The sequence below is a fragment of the Pinus tabuliformis genome, chromosome 7 (genome assembly GCF_031772625.1).
Source record: "Pinus tabuliformis cultivar Carrire ecotype Pingquan chromosome 7, CPIR1, whole genome shotgun sequence".
Lineage (NCBI taxonomy): Eukaryota > Viridiplantae > Streptophyta > Pinopsida > Pinales > Pinaceae > Pinus > Pinus tabuliformis.
In genome coordinates this window covers 1,804,643,070-1,804,651,771 of record NC_142293.1, presented here as the reverse complement: position 1 = coordinate 1,804,651,771, position 8,702 = coordinate 1,804,643,070, and positions in this window count along the sequence as shown.

Here is an 8,702-nt window from a genome sequence, read left to right as displayed (position 1 = left end):
TTGAGAAACAAGAAAAAGAAAAAGAGAAAAACTAAATCTCACAAATACCAGAAGGGAAAGACCTAAACAAAGAATATTTTCTATGTTAAAGAAGACAGTAACTCATAAGCTAGCAGTGAAAAATAATCCGATGAATAGAATAATGAATGATTTCCTTATCACTTTAGACTCTGGTTTGAAATTCAAAGACAATTCAAACTTTGAAGCAAAGTGAAGGAGCGGTTGATCTTGAAGCAAAGCTTATTAATGCTTTGAATGAACTAAAGAAGACCAGGAGGAAGATTAGATAGTTAAAGAAACAATCATTGAGAATAAAAGAAGGTATTTATCACTCTAATGATCAAACCTTCAATATTTAGAAAGTGAAATTAGAAGAGGAAATTAGACAAAGAAAGTTTGGTACAACAATTGAAAGACAAACAAGAGAGTCATGAAAAATTAGAAGGTGAGAATAAGTTTCTAAATATGGAACAATCCAAAAAGCAAGTAAACAGGGATTCAAGGGAATATAAAGAATATATTATCTACGTGGAAACTCAACTTGAAGAAGTAAGGAAAAAAGAGGAAGTTATTACAAGTTAGGTGACAAAATGGCAAAATAATTGTCATAAGCTAGAGCTAGAAGTTGTCTTCGTAGGAATAGTTATGGAGGATAAGGCTCTAAATCTCAAGTTTGTCAAAGGAACAAAAACTCTAAATGGCATTCTCAGTGTCAAAGTTCCCTATAATCAAAACATGCCTAGGATAAATAGACCCTTAGTAGACCTTAAAAATTGAGTCAAGTACCAAGTCCTCTACAACCAAATCCCCTCAAAGCTATGCAAATGCGCTCAAAGGAAAATCTAGTGAAGGCAAACGAAGTAATGACATAAGAAACACTCATGAAAATGTTAATATTGTCAAATCCATGGATATTCCTCAATGAAACTTGTGCACCAACAAAACAGATAATTGAAATTCAACAAATCTAGTCCTATGCAACAACCACACAATTTCAGGTACCCAAAATTATTTAATAGAAATTATTATTCTTATATTAAGTTCAGGCATAAAGATATTGAGTGTAAAGCTAATAGGTTTGTAAAAAATGAAGATGCTAGATCCAGTAATTTCTCAAATTCTAGATCTAAGAACTCTTCTGGTGGAACGAGAAATTCATCCCCCACACAACCGCCACCACCCCCCCCCCCCCCCCCCCCCCCTTGCCCCCCCTCCCTCTACCCCCTTCCTCATGAATGAGATTGAATGAAAAATTCAACTGTAACAAATTTGGACACAAGTCTAGTGAATGTAGAAGTAGATTCTTTAACCGTCATAGGAAAATGGTTCTTGAGGAATATGCACATCAAGGGAGCATAAAGAAATGGAAACAAAAACCAGAGAGATTTGAAGAGTATGGATTTGCACTATATGCCCATGATTAAGAAGGGAAATGGTATATTGATAGTGGGTTTTCAAAGCATGTGATTAGAGACAAAAGTAAATTCCTATTTCTAAGAGAAGTTAGGAAAGGAAGTGTCAATTTGGAAATAATGTACTAGCTCAGATAAGAGGAAGAGGAATAGTGAGTTTAGATAATAAGACCAAAGATAAGAAAGTCTTCTATGTAGATGGCCTAAAGCACATTCTCTTAAGTTTGATCCAAATGTGTGATCATGGATATGATGTAACCTTTCAGTCTAGAGATAGTGAAATAAGGAAAGCTAAGAATGGTAAATTAGTAGGGAAAGAAATCAAGACTCCTAGTAATATGTATTTCTTTGATGATTATAGAGTAAGTATTACTTGATCTAGTTATATGAAACCTGATTATGGCACAGAAAAATGGGTCATGTGAACCTTGACAATCTTGTGAAAAATCAGCAAGGCAAAGGTAGTAAGAGGAATGCCAAAGCTATCAAATGTAGATAACTCCATATGTGAATCATGCCAATTTGGAAATCATGCAAGGATACATTTTGAAATAAAAAAAGCATTTGTAATACAGATCCATAGAGCTAGAATTCATACTGATATTTACAACCCTATAAGAACACAAAGTCTGAGAGGTGATAGGTATTTGAATTTTTCCATTGATGATTATACCATATCAACTTGGAATATGTTGTTTAAAAAAAAAATCAGAATCTCTTAGCAAGTTCAAGGTGTTCAAGTCTCAAGTGTAAATTGAAAAGGGCTTGAAAATTAAATGTCTAAGATCAGATAGAGGGGTGAGAATTCAATTTTAGTGAAGTTGAGGAATTTTGTAGAGAGCTTGGGATCATAAGACACTACTCAATGGCGAAAACTCCATGGCAAAATGGAGTAGTGGAATGAAAGAAAAAAGCAATTCAAGAAATGGCAAGAGAAATGATGGATGAAGCCAAAGTGGCAAAGACTTTCTGGGGAGAAGCAATTCAATTTGTTGTGTATTTATTAGACATAATTCTACTCATACCAAAAAATGACAAAACCCCTTATAAGTTATGGAAATGCAGACTAGCTTCAGGAAAACACCTCAAAGTCTTCAGAAGTAAATGCAACATAAAGAGGAATGATTAAAAATTGGGTAAATTTAACCCTCGATTAGATGAGGGTATTTTCCTTGGGCATTCAGTTAGAAGAAAAGGCTACAATTGTTATAATAAGGGAACCAAGAAGATCATGGAATGCATTAATGTCAGGGTAGATAAAACCTTGCCACATTTGCCAAAACCTTAGGAGAATGAAAAATCAGATGATAGAGAGTGTGTCTTAAAAGAATATGTATAACCAAATGAAGAATAAGAACAATAAAGGAACCCTATGAGGCAAACAAATCCATCTCGGTTTTTTCAAAAGTAACATCCTAAGGGCAAAATAATTGGAGATAAATAATTAGGAGTTTAGACAAGAAAAAAAATCATAGGAAGTCATAGACAAGAAAATCTTGCTCCACTGTCTCAAATAGAACCCAAAAATTTCAATCAAGCAAGTGAATATAAATGTTGGGTAAAGGAAATGGATGAATATTTTGATCAAATAAAGAAAAAGAATACTTGGTAACTAGTCCCTAGACCAAAAAACAAAAATATCTTTGACACCAAGTGGGTGTTTAAAAACAAGTTGAATGAAGAGGGACAGGTGGTAAGAAATAAAGTGAGATTGGTATGCAAGGGATATTCCCAGGTAAAACGTATTGAGTTTGAAGAAACCATTGTTCCTATAGCTAGATTAGAATTTATTAGGATGTTTCTGGAATTTCCAAGTAATAGGAACTTTAAATTTTATCAGATGGATGTCAAGTCAGCGTATCTTAATGGTGAACTAGAGGAGGAAGTATACATTGACAACTAGAGGGTTTTTAGCTATCCAAACAAGAGCTTCTTATGCAAGACTAGACAAATATCTACAGTAGTAAGGTTTTAAATGAAAAATAACAGACAACAAAATTTACATAAAAATGAGAAAGAAAATACGTTAGTGATTATTGAGTATGTAGATGACATCATTTTTGGAAGTGACATGGATCAAATCAGTCAACAGTTTTCTGAAGAAATGAAGAAGGAGTTTCAAATGTCCATGCTAGGTGAATTTTCATTTTTCCTTGGCTTACAACTCACTTAGTCAAAGAAATGTATTCTCATTTCCTAGTCCACCTATCTAAAAGAAACTTGGAAAAGATTTGGTATGGAAGAGTACAAGCCTAGTATCACACCCATGGTGGTTGAATGTAAATTGAGTAAGGAAAACGAGTCTCCCAATTTAAATCAAACTACTTATAGTTCAATTATATGAAGTATTTTGTACCTAAAAACATGAAGACTTGATATAAATCAAGTTGTAGCTTTGGTATCTAGATTTCAATCAAACACTAAAGAGAGCCATGTGAATGCAACCAAAAGTATCTTCAAATATTTATAGGGTACAATTGATTTTGGATTATGTTATGGAAGAAGCAAAGAGTTCAATTTAAGAGAATATATTGATGTTGATTGGGTAGGTAGCACTGATGATAGGAAGAGAATAAGTAATGTAGAATTCTTTTTAGGGAACTTCCTGGTATCTTGGGTAAGTAAGAAACAAAACTAAATTTCCTTGTCTATAATTGAAGCTCAATATATAACATCAACTACTTGTTGTAATAAGATCCTTTGAATGAAGAAAACACTGAAAGATATCATATTGCATTTGATGATCCTATCCCATAATGTGTGACAATATCGATGTAATAAGTATTTCAAAGAACCATGCTATGCATTAAAAAATGAAGCATTTTCCAGTTAATTTTCACTTTTTGAGAGATCAAGTTGCTAACCATGTTGTTAGGCTTGAATATGATGCCACTGATGAGCAGATTGAAAATATTTTCACAAAAATATTTCCTAGAGAACCATTTGAGTATCTTAGACATTAGTTGGAATTAATATCTTCTTCAGCACAATAGTTAAGCCAAAATTTTGATTGGAATCTACTCATCATATTTATACCTTTTGAGAGTGAGTTATAGGAGAAGAACGACAACATAGAAAGTTTTCTCAGTATCTACTCTCAAGTCAGAGGGAGTTGTACATTTCTGCTATTGAAAGTGTGCACAGGGGATATTTGAGTTCTTAACAACAACTATAAATCAATAGGAGAAATTCATGTTTAGGGGGAGCACAATGTGTTCAAGTTGAACAATTCATGGAAATGTATCGTACATAATTGTTGTATAGTTTTTCAACTGGTGTCATTTGTATGCTAAGAAATTCTTGTTCAAGGGAGCATGATCTCAATGGGAGATTCTGCAGCCATTTGTATTGGGGTCGACTAGGTAACTATAAAAATATTTGACCATTGATATTAAAGGAGGAGAAATTCCCAAACATTGGAAGAAATGGAGAAAATGACATTGGGGAGAAAGGAGAAAATTGAAAGTGTGCAAAGGGGAAGTATGATTAGCCATTGGGTTCTCAAAAGCACAAGGATAAAAGTAAGCAAGAAACAACAACAAAGAGTGCACAATCAATAAGAACACATTAGACAATTGGAATTTAAAGTATGATTTTGCAACAAAAGATGTAGAATGTGCAAAGGATGTAAGTATTCAATAATTAGTTTTTCAACAATAGAGGAGAACGAAACAGTTGTAATTTTTTTCTATAACAGCCTAACATGTGACATGGGGATTGTTGCTAAGTTTTTCTAAGTGATGGAATTGTGATCAATGGCCTGCAATGTGTGGATATTTATCCATCAATTCCAAAGGGACAGATTGTTGAGTAGATTGCAAGTTAGTTGTTATTGATGTCAAGCCTAATCATTGATTTCAAGGTACTACAAGTCGAGGAGGAGTTTTTTAATGTTTTTATTGATATTTTTTTGTGTTTTCAAAGTCTTATGGTGGTTGCAAACTGTTAGATGTATGATATAATGACCTATCTTTGAAGGCATTTTATCCACAGTTAACTTGCTAAAATGATCTTTCAAAGTGTATAGTCAGATAATCCACTCATATACTTTTCCAACAATATATGGCACTTGGTATGACTTTTAAGGGATCATAAGCTATTTTGATTTGAAATTTTAGGAAGGTTCTAGGTGTTACTGATAAAGTAGGCTAATGTAGCAATAAAAGTGACATGTTGACCTAATGTTAGATGACATGTTGTAGGGTGATGATGTGGATAAGGTTCATGGCAGTGTGAGGTGGAATAACATGATTGGTTGACAGAGATGAGATGGATGCTTGGATACCAAATCGGAAATTTGACATAACATTGTCACATGGTGCCCCATTAGTTAACAACACAAAGAAATTTGATAATTCCAAGTCAAAGAGGGAGTCAAGTCAACCAAAGGATACATTAATTTCTAATTAGTAGAGGCCCAAGTCGAAGAGGGAGTCAAGTCGACCAAAGGATACATTAATTTATAATTAGTAGAGGCCCAAGTCGAAGAGGGAGTCGATCCAAATGAAGGACACTTTAATTTTTAGTTGGTCAAGGCTCAAGTGAAAGAGGGAGTTGAGTCACCTGAAGGAAACTTTAATTTTTAGTTAGTGAAGGCTCAAATCAAAGAGGGAGTTTATGTTTAGAAAATTTGATGTAATTAAGAGATAGGTCTTAGAATTAAATCATAATAAAAACAACCTTTTTTAGTTTTCTCTCGGGAGGGTGTCCCCTCCCCCCTTCTCAGTCTGCTTTTTTTCCCGATAAGGCAAACTCTTATGGGGCTATAATCAAGAGGGCATGCTCAAAATCAAAGAGGTATATCAAATAGTTGTAGGCCTCACCAACCGTCCTCATTAGTTGATCTAGAAACAGGTTTGGGATCAGAACTATGGCTGAAAGTTTTCCATTTTCTTTGGTTGTTAGTACATAAAAGAGTCTGTTCATGAGATAAAATCATTTGCAAAGGATTCGAAGGCCCTTCCCTTTGTTTTCTCTGTTGATAAGATGCATAGAACATGGAGCACTTGCTCAATACATTATTTTGTCTGAAACTCTATGGTCTCAACTCTTCAATGTATTTGGATAGTTAGACAAGAATAAGAACGACATCATATAAATCATTAAAGGTTGTATATCCTCTATGCCATAGAATCCTACTATAAATCAAGCTTGGGCCCTCATTCCAATGTTTTTTGTATAAAATTTATGGAAGGAGAGGAAAAATCACTTATTTAATAGTTGATCATTAGAAGTGGAGGTAATTTTGGTGAAGACATTACATAATGTCGATGAAACAATACTACTTTACCCTTTCTCATAGTCATCTTAGGGAGTTGTAGGTTCGGATGCTAAATTTTTGTGCAATCTAAAATTTTTCCTTCTCCTTATATCAATAAATTTCCTCTAAGAAGGCCATCTTTTAGTCCTTCTGCCTCCTTGAGCCCTCCTCCCCTTCGATTCCTTAAAATCAATTTTTAATAGGAATCTAAAGGAAATCATCATTTTGTTGGCCTTGGAGAAATATTCCATGACAACTATGGAAGACCAATGTTTCTATTTGCATATTGTATGGGACGTTCAAGTAGCAACGTAGCCAAATATTCCACTATAGAGACTAACCTTGTTATCACATCATCACAATGCTTCTCTAGGCTGATTATGGAGAGTGATGTTTAGTTGGCCATCACAAGAGTAATAGAATTGATCAATGGAGTTTCTCCAGAAAATACCCGCCACAATTAGAAATGGAAAAAGCATATCACATATATTAACCTTCTTATCCATATGATTCCAGTCATTATCCCCTCTCATGTCAAGAGAATAGGTAATAAGGTAGTGGACCTCCTAGCCAACTTGGGATGCAATGATGGTCACCTTCATCTTTTGAAAGCTGGAACAATCACTTATGGGAGGAATGAAGACCAAGAGTTATCAATCTAATAAACAAAGATTGAAAAACCCTATTTGGGGTGGAAGAACATTAAGAACTCACCTACATTAAGAAGCAATTATGCAACAATCCAAATCCTTCACGTCTAGTAAATATAGTCATTTTAGGAACTATTGATATTTCCACATCCTTTTGATGGTTTTAGTTAACTTATGGTTTTTCTACTTACCTGACATAATATCTTGCATAATAAATTTTTGGTCATGGACCTTTTTGTATGTATTCTGTTAGTATATGAACATTTGGGACCAAAAAAATTAACTTTTATTTTGATATTAATTTAATAGAAAAAACTTATTTATAATAATAATAATAATCCAATTTTAAGGTCACAGCCAAGCGAGACACCACATTGGTGTATGAGACCCCCCTGTTTGTGAATCAATAGTGATAATCTTTATATAATTTTTACTTATTTGTGTATGCTTACTGAATAGAAACATACATCAATAAGCATATTTGAATGCAAAAGTATCATAAGCTCAACACATTAAACCTATGAAAGGCATCCAAACATGCATGTTTTTGGTGGAAACCCTCAAAGGGGTAAAAACTACCATATTGTTGTTGTTGTGCTGCTATGAATCTTCTATTAATCAAAATCTCTTATATATATGTTTAGTTGGCCACTACCCCCGAAACAATTTAGTTGGACACCACCAACAAGGAGCCACCACCCATAAAACAATTTAGCTAGTCACCACGAGCAAGGAGCCACTACCCCTGAACTCTCTAGGGCCACTTTCAGAATGTTTCAAACTAGGACCCAAATCATCAAAGAAACAATATTTACAACACAAACTTGATAGATCAACACCAACAAATATCTATAGTAATTTCTCTCACTAGATCACACAATCCTCTACAACTTCTTCTCCACTCCAAACGCTGCTACCTGCAAACAACAAAGTTTGGGACATGCACAATAAACTTTTATTTACATCTCATATACAATATTCACCTACAACCACCATGCACTTCGCTTAATACCCTCTCAATCCATCCAACCTTGCCTCCACATGGTGCTCTCTTATTTATAATATTTATCCTTGAAATTTCAACTTTAATTACCTTCTAGAATAGGAATTAAATTTCTCAGACTATTATACCATTTACCATGAATAAATATAAAAGTATAAACCTCTGAAATTCACTAGGATGTGCATAAAACATATAAAATTGAGTCTAGAGAGGGTAATGCTAGTCCTCGCTTCATGAAAAGCATTACTAGGAGGTGTAATGTAGGTTAATGAAGGAAACTCGAGTGACTAATGTAGGTTGTCTTTGGGAAACCTGAGTTACCCTGATTTCAATGCCTTTCTTACATCTGATCAACTCCAAACTTTGGGAAGTTGTTC